This window comes from Peromyscus maniculatus, chromosome 2, assembly GCF_049852395.1.
Source record: "Peromyscus maniculatus bairdii isolate BWxNUB_F1_BW_parent chromosome 2, HU_Pman_BW_mat_3.1, whole genome shotgun sequence".
NCBI lineage: Eukaryota > Metazoa > Chordata > Mammalia > Rodentia > Cricetidae > Peromyscus > Peromyscus maniculatus.
The window spans coordinates 162,610,613-162,626,519 of NC_134853.1; the positions used below are offsets into that span (position 1 = coordinate 162,610,613).

The 15,907-nt window shown below is 40.0% G+C and overlaps 1 pseudogene; it reads left to right on the forward strand.

Annotated features, from left to right (window-relative positions):
- The first annotated feature begins 301 nt into the window (after positions 1–301).
- On the forward strand, positions 302–2,381 carry LOC143271753 (crooked neck-like protein 1 pseudogene; annotated as a pseudogene).
- Positions 2,382–15,907: the final 13,526 nt, after the last annotated feature.

The window sequence follows — 15,907 nt, forward strand, 5'->3', positions numbered from 1 at the left end:
ACCATTTAGAAATTCATTTACAGGGCGGGGTGTGACTCTAAGCCCCCGGACAGAGTCTTCTCTGCTTCCTCTGAAGCTTATATAACCCGTTACTACTCACCAGGCTGGTCTCAAACTCAGAGATCCTCTTGCCTCTGCCTTCCGAGTGCTGGGATTATAGGCGTGGACCTCTGTTTGGGGATCTAGTTTGTCCCGGGCCCACTCTCTGGTGTTGGCTGGTTTTTGAAGCCCATTTCTGAGGTCCCGTGGTGTGGTGTGTGTGCGTGTTGGTGTCGGGGGTTACTCCGGTTCAGCGGCCCCAGACATGGCGTCCTCTACAGCGGCGGGGAAACAGCGGATTCCCAAAGTGGCCAAGGTGAAAAACAAAGCACCAGCTGAGGGAGGTACAGCTAACTGCAGAGCAGCTCCTAAGAGAGGCTAAAGAGAGAGAACTCGAGCTCCTTCCACCCCCGCCTCAGCAGAAGATCACAGATGAAGAGGAGCTCAATGATTACAAACTTTGGAATAGGAAGACTTTTGAAGATAACATAAGAAAAAACAGGACTGTGATTAGTAACTGGATCAAATATGCCCAGTGGGAAGAAAGTCTCAAGGAAATCCCAAGGGCTCGGTCCATATACGAGCGTGCCTTGGGTGTAGATTATGGGAGTATTCCACTCTGGCTGAAGTATGGAGAAATGGAAATGAAGAACCGCCAGGTGAACCATGCCCGAAATATCTGGGAGCGAGCCCTAACAACTCTGCCCCGAGTCAGTGAGTTCTGGCACAGGTACACATCCATGGAGGAGATGTTGGGCAATGTCGCCGGTGCCCGTCAAGTGTTTGAGCGCTGGATGGAATGGCGGCCTGAGGAGCAGGCCTGGCACTCCTACATCAGCTTCGAGCTGAGACACAAAGAGGTGGAGCGGGCCCGTGCCCTTTACGAATGCTTGGTGCTCGTGCACCCTGCTGTGAAGAACTGGGTCAAGTATGCCCGATTCGAAGAGAAGCATGCTTCTTTTGCCCATGCGCGGCAAGTCTACGAGAGAGCAGTGGAGTTCTTTGGAGAGGAGCATATGGACGCACACCTGTATGCGGCCTTTGCCAAATTCGAGGAAAACCAGAAAGAATTGGAAAGGGTACGAGTTATCTACAAATATGCCCTGGCTAGAATTTCAAAACCAGGGGCGCAAGAACTCTGGAAAAACTATACCGTCTTTGAGAAGAAGTTTGGGGACCGCAGGGCTGTTGAAGATATCATCGTGAGCAAACGGAGATGCCACTATGAAGAAGAAGTGAAGGCTAATCCATACAATTACGATGCCTGGTTTGATTACTTGCGCTTGGAGGAAAGTGAGGCGGAGGCCGACACAGTGCGGGAAGTCTATGAGAGGGCCATTGCCAACGTGCCGCCCATCCAGGAGAAGAGGCATTGGAAGCGCTACATCTATCTCTGGATCAACTATGCATTCTAGGAAGAGCTGGAAGCCAAAGATGCTGAGAAGACAAGACAGGTCTATCAAGCCTCTTTGGCACTAATTCCTCACAAAAAGTTCACCTTTGCCAAAATGTGGTTATATTACGCACAGTTTGAAATACGACACAAAAATCTGCCACTGGCCAGAAGAGCTTTGGGGACTTCCATAGGCAAATGCCCAAAGAACAAGTTATTCAAAGGCTATATAGAACTGGAACTACAGCTTCGAGAATTTGACAGATGCCGCAAGCTTTATGACAAGTTCTTGGAATTTGGACCTGAAAGTTGTACCTCATGGATTAAGTTTGCAGAATTAGACACAATCCTTGGTGATATCGATAGAGCCCGGGCCATCTACGAATTAGCCATCAGCCAGCCAAGCTTAGACATGCCAGAGGTCCTTTGGACATCCTATATCCATTTTGAGATTGAGCAGGAAGAAACTGAAAGAGCACGAAACCTTTACTGACAATTGCTTCAGCGAACACAGGATGTCAAGGTATGGATCTGTTTGGCTCGGTTTGAGTTATCCTCAGGAAAAGAAGCAAGTGTGACTAAATGCAGACAGATTTATCAAGAGGCGAACAGGACCATGAGAAACTGAGAAGAGAAAGAAGAGAGACTTATGTTGCTGGAATCCTGGTGAGGGTTTGAAGATGAATTTGGAACAGTATCAGACAAGGAAAGAGTAGACAAACTCATGCCAGAAAAGGTCAAGAAGAGGAGAAAGGTCCAGGCCCAAGATGGGTCTGATGCCGGCTGGGAAGAATACCATGGTTACATCTTTCCAGAGGATGCTGCCAACCAGCCGAACCTCAAGTTTCTGGCAATGGCCAAGCTATGGAAGAAACGGCAACAAGAAAAAGAAGCTGCCCAATAGGATCCAGATAAGGACATTGGTGAGAATGAATCCTCATCTTTGTAAATGTTGAAAAAAAAAATTTAATAGAAATGAATCATTTAGAACTTTGATTTCTGAAATTTTTTATATATTTACACAGTAAGGAGTGATCTTTGATAACTACCTTTCTAATTATTTTTTTAGACACTATGTCGATAGTGTTTAAATGCCGATAGAACACCTTAGATTCTTGTGTTCACCCCTCCTGCTCCTACCCTACATGAAAATGAGTTTTCTATGGCTTGTGGACTCACATGCCCATCAGTGTATGACAGATAATTTATAAGCCATGACATTTCCCTACAATGAGACAATGTTTAGACATCAAAGTGAAGTGATGATACACACTGGTACATGGCTAAACTCTGATTACAGTATAGAAAGCGAGAGAAACAGATCGACCAAGTTGTGCATTGTGATTCCATGTACAGTAACTGTCCAGGAGAGGCAGATCCCAAGAGAGTGGATTATGCTTGTCAGGACTAGGGAGTGAGGGGAGAGGGAAAGAGTACTTCGAGGAAGATCCCTTTTCGGGAACATGACCATATTTTACAACTGGAGAGAGGCGATTGTACACTATCATGAATGTACAGAATATGACTGACTGTTTACGTTTAAAATTCTATGTGGTTGTTTTGTATTTAAAAAATAAATTTTATCCTGTTAATACAATGGCCTGTGTAGTATATGCTCACTCCTTTGGCTTCTGTGGATTTTCCAGACACTGGGTTCGTTTCCTTCTTTGACTTTTGATTTTAGGTTTGACCATGGAGCCCTGGCTAAGGTTGAATTCTAGATCCTCCTAGCTGAGGAGTGTTGGTGGTGCTCTCCCAAGTCCAGCTCCACCCAGACATTCTGATGCATGTTCCCCCAGTCAGCTCCTGTAGTTCCCACACTGTCTGAGATTAGAGAGGAGCTCCCAGCACTCAGACTATTCTTATTCAGTACTTCAGACACCAGCTTGGCTTCTGTCTTGGGATCTTTCTTTCCATCCTTTCTTTGGGTACCGTTCCATGGTGCTACAGACAGCATCAAGGGCTTCCCATGTGCTTGGCAGGAGCTCTTCTGCCATGTGCGGTCATGCACACCGTTTATTCGAGCACCCAGGAGGCACAGTACCTAGATGTCCTGTGGTTGAGATCATTCTAGTCTACATAAATAGTATCACGTCAAACACACACACACACACACACACACACACACACACACACACACACACACACACAAACAAAACAATAGAACTTCCACTTCCTCAGAGAGACAGCCACAAAGCTCACTTTTACTCCTTAGCATCCTTCACCCTGAGATACAGATTGGACTTTCTTCCCATGCCTGTGGGAAGAGGGAAAGGTTCCTTTAATCATTGCTGCATGCATGTCCCAGGAGCAGTTCCACACACCTGGAAGCCCTCTTCCAGAGAGGTTCAGCATTGATCCAAGATTCTCTAGCTGGAATTCTCTTATTCCAGAAGCTGCTGTCCTGCCCTTTGACACCATTCTCACTATAGCCCAAACTTGCCTGGACCTCCCAATTTTGTCCCAGCTGGCCTGGAGTACCTGATCCGGTTGGCTTCATCTTACAAGCCTACACAATCATACTCATCTCAAATCCAAATGTCAACATTGCTTTTATTTCCATTTTTCCGTATCTCACCCAAACAAATAGTTAATAGTTTTCATCTAGAGAATATAAAGGAATGTCTGTTGTGTCACCTGGGCTGGTCTTAGCCCTGGATATTAGCAGAGGATGGACTAGATTCCTTAGGGGTCACTGAATCACCATCTATGGACCAGATGGCAGGACACTGAATCCAGCAAGTGAGTGCAGCCTCCATCACTGTAGAGGGCTTCAGTGACTCCCCTGAGACTCTGACTCTGAAGGACCATTTGAGTCACAGGTCCTCTAATCCACCACTGACTTCCAGTCCCAGGAAGGAGGGATCAGTGATCTCAATCCCCACCATGCTCATCCACATGGAGTTCAAGATGGTCCATGGAATTGATAGCATCAAATGTGCCATCATCACTTTGGAGCACATTCTGAATTCTGTAGTCACTTCTTTCCATCCACATGTTCTCTTTTCCTCCATACCTTGGTCTTACTGACGTGCGTCAAGCTTTCTGTTAAATCCAAAAATCTAGCCCACCCAGCACATTGTGAAGGGGTTAAAATCTCCCACTCTCACAACTGAATTTAGATTTCAGTTCTCTGAGAGGGGGAAAACAGGTGCCTCTCCCCACAAAGGTCCGTTGATTCATGAGGCCTTTGTATTCATGGACAAGGGAGAGAACAATACAGGCCTTAGTCAGCTTCATGTTATCATTTTTACTATTTTCTACAGAGAAAATATTTTCCAGTTTCAAGCCACCTCAGTGGTGGCCCCTGGCGCCCCTGTTAGCAGCTACCTCACCCTCACCCCCATGGTCCTGGCAGCCTCCTTCTCTCCATGGTGCTTCTTTGAAGACCCCATTGTCCGTGAGTCCCTCTATACTTTTCCATCTTTAGCTTGAGCGAATCTGATGTGGGAAAGTATGAAATTTGAGTTCAATAATAGTCAAGGATGTTCTTGAACTCCAGATCTTTCTAGCTCTGCACATATTCCAAGGCCCATTTTAGATTTCATATTAGAACCTGTTCTGTAATTTAATCCTTTTTAAACAAATTATGTTTCATGGGCTAGGGTTTTGCAGTTGATTGAATTGTAATTTCCTCTTAACTGTAGCTTACAAATTGTCTTGGGATCTGCCAATAGCTTTCTGAACAGAAGCCATGTGTCCCAGCTGATCTGAGAAGCAATCTTTAGGGATGTGGTTGCTGTGGCCTTGACTAGTTGACTTGACATTGTCTGAGAGTGAAAAAAAAGACCCAAGTAGCACATACAAGACACACTGGGATTAAGAATTAAGATCCTGAGCATAGAAGATAACAGATCCAGGCAAGACATCCCTGCATGAAGAGACCTTGTGTCTACATAAAATTAAACAAAAACAGGTAGATGACCTGAGAAAGTGGCTCCGTCTTAGAGCACTTATGTATTGGGCTCCAATCCTGCAACCAAACCATATTGATCAAGGCATTTCGTATCTTATTTTATTTTCTATCCCCTAACCTGGACTGACCTGAAGCACACTACATTGATGCGATTGCCCTGGATTCCTCCTGACACTTTCCATAAAGTGTAAAACCATAGGCTCCTGCCCCCAGACCAGGCATCTATGCAGTGTTTTAAAATCAGAGTGCACTAAACAGGTATCATAGCTAAAACAGAATTTTAACACTGCCAACCATCGGCAAAAGCATGGTAAGGAGGGGCTAGTGTGGGCCACCTAATGAGTTCCAATCAGGAAACATAGCCAGTTCCACTCTAGCCTCCACTGTAGGGAAAAACCACATTTTAAAAACCAAATAAAACTAGGTGTTTTTGATACTGTATTTCTTGCCCTAGACCTGAATAAAACATGGGAAGTCCTCTTCCTTGTAGTCCAAGAGCATGCACAAACTCTCCCCAGTTTTTAAGGTGGCATGTATCCTCAGAAAAGACCCTGCCCATAAGGCTGAAATGCTCCATCCAATTGTTCATTGGGCCAAATGACAGAATTCTCACAACATTTCCCCTTTTTGTCTAAAATAAAAAGGAAGGTTCTAATCCTAACCTAGTAAAAACTATAACATTAGTAAGTGTAGCACGGATCTCTAAAGGGTCTTATTAATAAAATCAAACCTGAGGCCAGTTATTGGGGTGAATGCTGGAAGATCAGAGAAGCAGAACAAGCCATAGCTATCTCACCTTGCCAATTTCTCATCTGATCCTGTTTCCTCAGATTGGAAGCCTCTGTGTCCTCATCCGAATGGATCTCAGCTGAACTGCTGCCTAAAAGCCTAAAAGCTTAACCACCTATAATTCCTTGTCCTCACACCTTAAATACCTTTCTGCCTGCTGCCATTACTTCCTAGGATTAAAGGCGTGAGTCACCAAGTCTAGCTGTTTCCAGTGTGGCCTTGAACTCAGAGATCCAGGTGGGTCTCTGCCTCTGGAATGCTCTGATTAAAGGTCTGTGTGCCACCATTTTCTGCCCTCTATATCTAGTGGCTGTTCTGTTCTCTGACCCCAGATAAGTTTATTAGGCTGCACAATATTTTGGGGAACACAATACCACTACAAGGAAGTATTAACATGTGTTGCCTAGAGGGATGGAGAGGTAATAATCTTAACAGACACTGAAACAACATGCAACAAGAACAATTTTCAAGTAAGAAACACATCCTAAATATGCAGATCACAGGTAATAGACAATTTTTAAGAGACTACTCCAATAGTTTTCCTTTCCTGAAAAATCTGAGTTTTGTAGTTAATCTGTCCATAGTTAAGAGTCTGGAGGGAGGCTGGAAAAATGGCTCAGAGGTTAAGAGCACTTACTGTTCTTTCAGAAGTTCTGAGTTCAATTCATGGCAACCATATGGTGGCTTACAACCATGAGATTTGGTGCCCTCTTCTTACATGTAGCTAGAATACCGTATATATAACAAATAAATGAATCTTTAAAAAAAGGAAAAAAAAGAGTCTGGAGGATTGTAACTGTATGTATCTAGTCTTTAACCTCATCAAGAGTTGAGGAGATAATTAATATTACCGGAGTAAGTAGGAAGTGTACGCAAGCAACTTCCAAAAAATAAAAGTTGCAAAGAAACCTTGGGTGCCGGTCCAGCTGGCTTCCTGGACCAGCACCCAAGGTTTCTCTGCAACTTTTGGGCTACCAACTTTTTCTTATATGTCTAGAATATCTGACAGACCCTTTTTAGAAGCAGAAATTTTCAAGGACTGTCCTCCCCTGTCCTGGCAAAGTTTGGCAGTCACTTTTCTTTGTGTCCTGCTTGTCCAGATTAGATAGCATGCTTACTGTCAGCAGTAAAGGCAAGGGCAGTGTCTTGCCAATAGGACAGTTTTGCCCAAAGGAAAATAACTCCATATGGAGTATCTTCAGTGCCCAACCTGTTCTCGAGAGTAGACAGGTGCTGCCAGGAGCAGTTGTATCTCACATCAAAAGAATTTTGGTTATTAAAACATTTTAAATGCCATAACTTGTAGGTCTTTGAAGTGTTTGCAGATGGCCTATCTATTTGAAATATATCTCAGTATGACCATGAAAAGCTAACTAACATGACTGTGAGTCAGACAAACATGGTGACTATTGGCCTGTAATTCTTATTAGCTTATGTTCCTTAAGGAATAAAGCTTCACATTATAAAAATAAAGAAGTTGCTGAGTTAATACCTTATGTAAAAATAGAAACAGATATATGATATAAAAGCAGTAACCTCACAATTGTGACAGTATGCAAAATATCTTAGCTACAAAGCTAAACAGAGATTTCTCAACAGAAGAATCTCCAATGCCTGAAAGATATTTAAGGAATTGCTGAAGGGGTTGGGGATTTAGCTCAGTGGTAGAGTGCTTGCCTAGCAAGCACAATGCCCTGGGTTCAGTGCCCAGCTCTGGAAAAAAAAAAAAAAGAATTGCTCAACATCCTTAGTCATCAGGGAAATGCAAATCAAAACAACTCTGAGATACCATCTTACACCTGTCAGAATGGCTATGATAAAAAACACTGATAACAGCTTTTGTTGGAGAGGATGTAGAACAAGGAAACACCCCTACATTGTTGGTGTGAGTGCAAACTTGTACAGCCACTTTGGAATTTAGTATGGTGCTTTCTCAGAAAATTGAGAATCAATCTACCTCAAGACCCAGCAATACCTCTCTTGGGCATATACCCAAGGAATGCTCAATCATACCATCAGGACATATGCTCAACTATGTTCATAGCAGCATTATTTGTAATAGCCAGAACCTGGAAATAGCATAGATGCCCCTCAACCGAAAAATGGATAAAGAAATTGTTGCATGTATGCACAATGGAGTACTATGCCACAGTAAAAAACAATGACATCATAAAATTTACAGGCATATGGATGGGACTAGAAAATATCATCCTGAGTGAGGTAACCCAGACTCAGAAGAACAAACATGGTATGTATTCACTCCTAAGTGATACTAGATGAAAAGCAAAGGATAAACAGACTACATCCCACAGATCCAGGGAGGTTAACTAACAAGGAGAACCCTAGGAACGAAGCACGGGTCACACTGGGAAGGGGAAATACACGAGATTTCCATGAGTAAACTGTGGGTGAGGGAGGCAAAGGAGGGTTGGGGTTGGAAGATGAGAACATAAGGGAATGGGATGGTTGAGCTAGAACAGGGATGAAGTGGGAGAGCAATGAAAGAGAAACCATGAGAGAGGGAGACATCATGGGAATAGGGAGAAACTGGGAGCTAGGAAAGTTCCCAGGAATCCACAAGGATGATCCCACCTTAGACTACTAGAAATAGTGGAGAGGAAGGGGCTTGGTGGAAATGGGGGGTTGGGCTTGGGGGTGGGAGGAAGAAGGGGAGGGGGATCTGTGGACGGTATGTAAAATGAATAGAAAATTTCTTAAAAATTAAAAAATTATAAAAAAGAAATTTGGAAGTAGAAAACAGAAATAGAATAGAGGGCTATGAAAGGGTAATAGAAGGGATGCATAGGAGCAACGTGCATAATATAAATGCATGCAATGACTCCTTATTTTAAGACTAAGTCAAGTAATGAAATGATGTGGTGTGACAATCTTCACTGGAATAGGTTGCCTGTAGAGTTTCATTAGTAACTGTGATAGAGTGGAGAGTCAGAAATTTCAGTGCTAAGTCTAAAAGTTGTTTGGCACGATCATTGCCAATGATGTCAACAGTTTTAAAGGCACAAAGAAATAATGTCTCACATTCTTAAAGCATCATATGACTCATATTATAATGATATTTTTTGTGATAAAATTGAAAACTCCTAGGTAGTTTTCCCTATGCCCAACATACAAGTGATGGTCTCTATTTCTTTCTTTTATTATTATTATTATTATTATTATTATTATTATTATTATTAGTATTTTGGTTTTTCAAGACAGGGTTTCTCTGTGTAGTTTTGGTGCCTATCCTGGATCTCAGTCTGTAGAAGAGGCTGGCCTCAAACTCACAAAGATCCGCCTGGCTCTGCCTCTCAAGTAATGGAATTAAAGGCGTTTGCACCACTGCCCAACCTCTATTCCTAAAAAGAAGTCATTTATAAAAAAAAAAAAGGAAAAGAAAAAGAAAACGTATTTGAAGAAGTAAAGAAAGTTTTGCTTCACTGGGGTTACAAATAGCTCCTGAAAATATACAAAGACGAAATTCTATTAATTGCTTAGGATATAAGATAGAACTACAAAAAAAAAATCAGATCCCAGAAGGGACAACTCAGGAAAGATAAATTGCAGACTCTTAATGATTTTCAAAAATAGTTAGGAATCATTTCCATCTTACAGATCATCATTGAAATACCTAAAGATGGACTAGTAAATTTGGCCAATAACCTAAAAGGGGACAAGGACTTAAATAGTCCAAGAGAATTATCAGCTGAAGCTGAGAAGGAATTGGGTGTAGTAGAAAAGAAAATATTAGAGGCACATATGAATCACGTGAATCCAGAACTTAACTGCATTCTGGTCATACTCTCCTCCAGACATTCCCTCACAGGGATTTTTTTGTAGAGGGAAGATATTATATTGGAATAGATATTTCTACCATTTGAATTGAGCAAGAAGCTAAAGACTTATGTAGAAAAGATCTCTGATTTGATTCTAAAAGAAAAATTAAGACTTTGTCAGTTGACAGGAATGGACCCAATAGAAATTGTAGTACCTCTAACTAATGATGAAATTTTCTCTTTATTGAAAGATAATGAATACTGCCAAAGACCCTGCAGTAACTTTTTGGGAGAGATTAACAATTGCTATCCCTGCTGGGCGGTGGTGGCCCAAGCCTTTAATCCCAGCACTTGGGAGGCAGAGGCAGGCGGATCTCTGTGAGTTCGAGGTCAGCCTGGGCTACCAAGTGAGTTCCAGGAATGACGCAAAGCTGCACAGAGAAACCCTGTCTCAGAAAACCAAAATAAATAAATAAATAAATAAATAAATAAATAAATAAATAAATAAATAAATAAATAAATAAATAAATGAGAAAGAAACAATTGCTATCCCAAAAGAAAGAGAATAGAATTTGTAAAGAGAACTGAATGTGTTTTTCCTCATGTTGGTTTGCAAAAAACAATCTCTGGAGTCCCCATTCAATATAGATGCAAATAAATCAGGAAAGGCAGGATATGTCAGGAGACTTAAGTGGTTCAAAGCCCCTACAATTCTGTACAAAAGGCAGAACTGTATGCCACTCTTAAGGTACTCAGAACCTCTCAACATAGTTACTGACTCTCAATACGCAGAGAGAGTTGTTTTACATATTGAAACTGATTAGTTTATTCCTGATAACAGAGTTAACTTCACTGTTTAAATGATTACAGGAAATCATCAGAAAGAGGGATATATATGTATATATATATATATATATATATATATATATATATATATATATATATATATATATATCACATCATGCAGGTCTTCTAAGTCCTTAGCACAAAGTAATGATGAGACTAATCAGTTTTTAATAGGTAATATGATTCAAGTCTCAGAATTTCATAAAAAATATCATGTAAATAGCAAAAGTTTGAAGAAGGATTTTTCCATCCCTTTGCAACAAGCCAAGCAAGTTGTAAAAAAAATGTCCTACTTGTTCCTTCTATAACCAAACTCCATTGCCTGCAGGAAGTAATCCTAAAGGTATACAAATAAATGAAATTTGGCAGATGGATGTGTTTCATTTTGCAGAATTTGGAAGATTAAAATATATTCACCATACCATTGACACCTATTCAGGATTTCAATGGGCAACTCCTATGGATTCTGAAAAGGCTCATATTTAAAGGATATGCTAATTAAACTTTAAAGGATATGCTAAATAAACAGAAACAGGTAACAATAACTCCTAGAAATAGATACATAATGCTTTATTAATCTTGAATTTTCTCAATGCTGATGAGAAAGGCACAACTGCAGAGAGACATTGGACAACAGAATAAGCTGAGCTAAATCAACCAGTTTACTTCAAAGTTTTGTTGATCTCAGAATGGAAACCAGGATATGTCCTACATTGGGGAAGGGGTTTTGCTTTTGTTTCTTCAGGAGAGGAAAAGCTATGAATACCAACAAAATTATTAAAAATTCACTTCAAGGGGGCTGGAGAGATGGATCAGAGGTTAAGGGCACTGGCTGCTCTCCCAGAGGACCTGAGTTCAATTCCCAGCAACCACATGGTGGCTCACAACCATCTATTGTGCCCTCTTCTGGCCTACAGACATACATATAGTCAGAACACTCTATACATAATAACTAAATTAATTAATTAAAAAACCAGCAGAAACCCCTTGATGAAGGGAAGTAATAGCTCATCTACCAATGTGACAACTCTACAAACTGTAAGAATTACTCAGCAAACAAGGGTAGGAAAGGGTTCTGTTTTTTGTCTTTACAGGATAATAGACATACCCGTCTTCAAGAAATCATTAGGCCTTGGACACCTAGATGTTCACCACAAAAAAGGAAGGACCTATTGGTACCTATACACTCTACAGGGTAATGTCTCACTGCCTAACCTCAATATCTCTAACTCTAGAATAGTTGTGGCTCTGATTGAATTATAAAACAAGCTGGCTTTGGAGTTAGAATGTAGCTCTATCCTTCTCTAAACCCAAGCATATCGCTAAAAGAAATACTAGGAGATTCTGTTTCATATTGGAAGAGCTGACTGGTGTGAGACAGAAGAAAAACAAAAATCCAAGGACCGTTGTCAAGATTCTGTTTCTCTCCATGCTTATTCTTGATTTCTCAGAATCCTTCCTCACATGTCATGTCATCCTAAAATCCAAACTTTCCATTTTGATATTAATAATGTTCAAGTTTGGGCCTGGAGAGATGGCTGAGAGGTTAAGAGCACTGACTGTTCTTCCATAGATCCTGAGTTCAATTCCCAGCAGCCACATGATGATTTATAACCATCTGTAATGAAATCTGGTGCCCTCTTCCAGCCTGCAGGGATACAGGCAGAACACTGTATGCATAGTAAATAAATAAAATTAAAAAAAAATGTTCAAGTTTTACATAGTGAAAATAAGTCTATACAACAGCAATCTATGCAGTCTCCAGAAGGAAGATGGGGCCCCACAACAACAACTCTACTCAGTTCAGAAAGATGCAGTTGTACCTAAGAACATTACTCAGTGATCAGCTTTGGACTGAAAACTCTTCAGGACAGTTCCAAGATGAGATGGTTTATCATAATATACTTTTAGCCAGAATCTCATATAATCTTATCCATTACTTTGAGACTGACTGCAGACTCTATGGCTAGCCCTACTGAGACCTAACTATATAAGCTTTCTTACAGGATTCCACAGAGATACCATGATCCCCTAAACAGCAGGAAGCAATCCTAAGGAAATAACACCCCTCTCCCAAAAGTTTCATTTTTCTCTGGGTTATGCATGGAGGGTTATAGAGTTGGGGTGCAAAAATATACCTCCATATTCTCCTTTAGTAAAGAAAAAGTGGAATGGATAGGTATAGTATACTTAGGCAGATTATTGGATCTACTAGTAAAGTTCTTTTTTTTTTTTTGGTTTTTGATACAGGGTTTCTCTGTTTCTTTGTACAGCTTTGTGCCTTTCTTGGAACTCACTCTGTAGCCCAGGTTGGCCTCAAACTCACAAACATCTACCTGCTTCTGCCTCGCAAGTGCTGGGATTAAAGGCATGTGCCACCACAGCCTGGCCTAATAAACTGTTTTAGCAAACTATTGGCCTTGGATAATTTACATTGATATGAATTCTTATATATTTGATATAAATGTAAACTATTCTTATATTCCTATTTAAGATAATTTGTACTTTGATACAAATACAGAACTATGTTTTTTGTATTATACATATATTTCTACTCTTATTTGAAATATTTTGTATATTGATACATATTAAGGATATTGTTGTCATATTGTATATTGTACTATATATTTCTAATTCTGTTGAAGATAATTTGTGTATTGTCACAATTTTGAAGTAATTGTCCTTGTATGGTACATCTGCTTACAGACTGTTTACCTTGTTAATGTGAAGCCTTAGTCTTTAGGTTATTTAGGAATAGAAGATTTACAGATTTATAGTCACCTATGCTTGTCATTTTTATAGTTATATTAGTTAGGTTCTCCAGCTCTACAGAAACATATGTCAGATGGAGAGGTACTCTTAAAACACTTCATAGTCCTAGAGAATATGGCATTTAAATGTTTTGATAATTTAGAATTCTGTTGATGTGAGACATGATTGCTCCTGACAGCACTTATCTGATCCCAAGAGAATGTTGGGTTTCCAGACATTTCCATTTGGAAGTTTGTCTTCTTCTTGGCACAAAATGGCCTGCTGGGCAAAGAACTGCCCTTGCCTCAACTGCTAACAATATGAATGCTGTCCTTTCTGGACTAGCAGGACACAAGGCAAAGTGACTACTGAACTCTGCCAAGACAAGGTAAGATGGTCTTTCAAAATGCCTGCTTCTGAAAATGGTCTGTCAGATATTCTAGACCTGTAGGCAAATTGAATGCCCCAACAGTGCTCAGAAACTTTGGTGACTGTCTAGGCTGTCTCTGTCTTTTCTTGAAAGAGTTTCAGAAGTTGCTTGCTTGCATTTTCTGTTTTCTCAAATATTATTATTTTTCTTCTCAGGTCTTTGATGGAGTTGAAAGCTAGATAAAGTTACCATCTTCTCTCATCTTAACTAGAACATATTAGTACTAGAGTTAGAATCTTCAAGATAAGACAACTATTGGAATAATCACAGTAATTTGCCAATTACCTATGTTCTTAATACTTCTGGATATTTAGCATGTCTTTCTTTTTGATGATATTATTGTTGGTTATAGTTCCATTTTTGTTTGTTATTATCCTTTGTTTTTCTTGGACAATACATGATAATCATTCTTAATGTATACAGTTTACATTAATTTTAGAACATTCTTATTTAGACAAAAGAGGAAATGTAGTGGTATTTGCTCTGTCCATGGCCGTGGGATATAGAGCCCTAAGGAGGTGGTGCTTCTTGCCATTGTACATGACCTCTTAAAAGAAAAGGGAGAAGGCTCACATGTCTCTTCTCCCTGCTGCCTGCACAGTGGATTCACTCCTGGTCAGATCAGAGGATGACTTCAGTTGTCTCCTCTGTTCTGTATTCATGAGTGTATTTCCTCAATTTATATCTTAATAAATTCATATTACCCATCAAATAGACTCATGTGGATTGATCTTAATATGGCTCTTCTGATATGAGACAGATACTGAGTTTTCTCTTGACAACATGCTTGGGTTTAGAGAAGGAGAGAACCACACACACTCTAACTCCAAAGGCAGTTTAGTTATCAACTGAGTCGGGACTACATAAAGACCACCTGTTTAACATGACTGTAGAGAACAGCAAACACAAACATTTCAAAGGGTATATAAAAATTTTACCCTGTTGAAAGTGATTTATAAACTTAGGCCAGATTATTCCTTTTCTTGTAATTTTTTCCAGACAGTTCTCCCTACTTCTTTAGATGCACATTTGTCCAAAGGTCTTTAAATTCCTCCAGATGGATGTTTATATTTTCCTGGAAAGACAAAAACAGGCACCTGCCCTGACCATAATTTTGTGAGTTTTTCCTTTTGACAGGTTGAATCACCACATCAGTTGAGGAACTATGTCACATCTCCTCATCAAGAGATCTCTCCTGTTCATATCGGATCTTTATGTATTTTGGTGATATCCATAGCTTTTCATCTTCTGTGGAAAGAAAAACAAAATCCCCTCCCCAACATATCAGATATCCTGATTTCCATTATGAAGTCAACACATCTTTAAAGTATGCAGGCTGATTTAATTCAGTAGTTTCTTTTTAATACTGTCCACTGTCTCTCTGTAGCTGTCACTCCTATCTCATTAGCATTTAGAATATTTAAAGTTAATAGAGCAATATGCAATCTATCTCTGTGGGTCTTTTTTTTTTTACCACTTTCTGTTTATTAAGCATTTCTTTTAAATTATAATTAGGTCTTTCTATAACTGCTTGTCCTGTTGGATCTGTGTGGTATTCCTGCATGCAATATACTTTATGTTGTAATATGCACAAAATAATTTTGCTAAAGACATATGCTGGAGTATTGTCAGTCTTAATTTCTACAGGTATTCCCATGATTGCTGTAACTTCTAATAGATGTGTAATTACAGAATCAGCCTTTTCAGAACTTAAGGCAGTTGCCCATTGAAATCCTGAATATGTATCTATGGTATGGTAGACATAGTTTAACTTTCCAAACTATGAAAAATTAAACACATCTATTTGCCAAATTTTGTTTCTTTGAACACCCTTTAGGTTATTTCCTGTAGATAGTAGAGTTTGATATTACAAGGAACAAGTAGGACATTTTCTTATAATTTCATATTCTCATTGCCAAATAATGGAAAAATGCTTTTTTAAACCCTTGCTATTGACATGGTGGGTT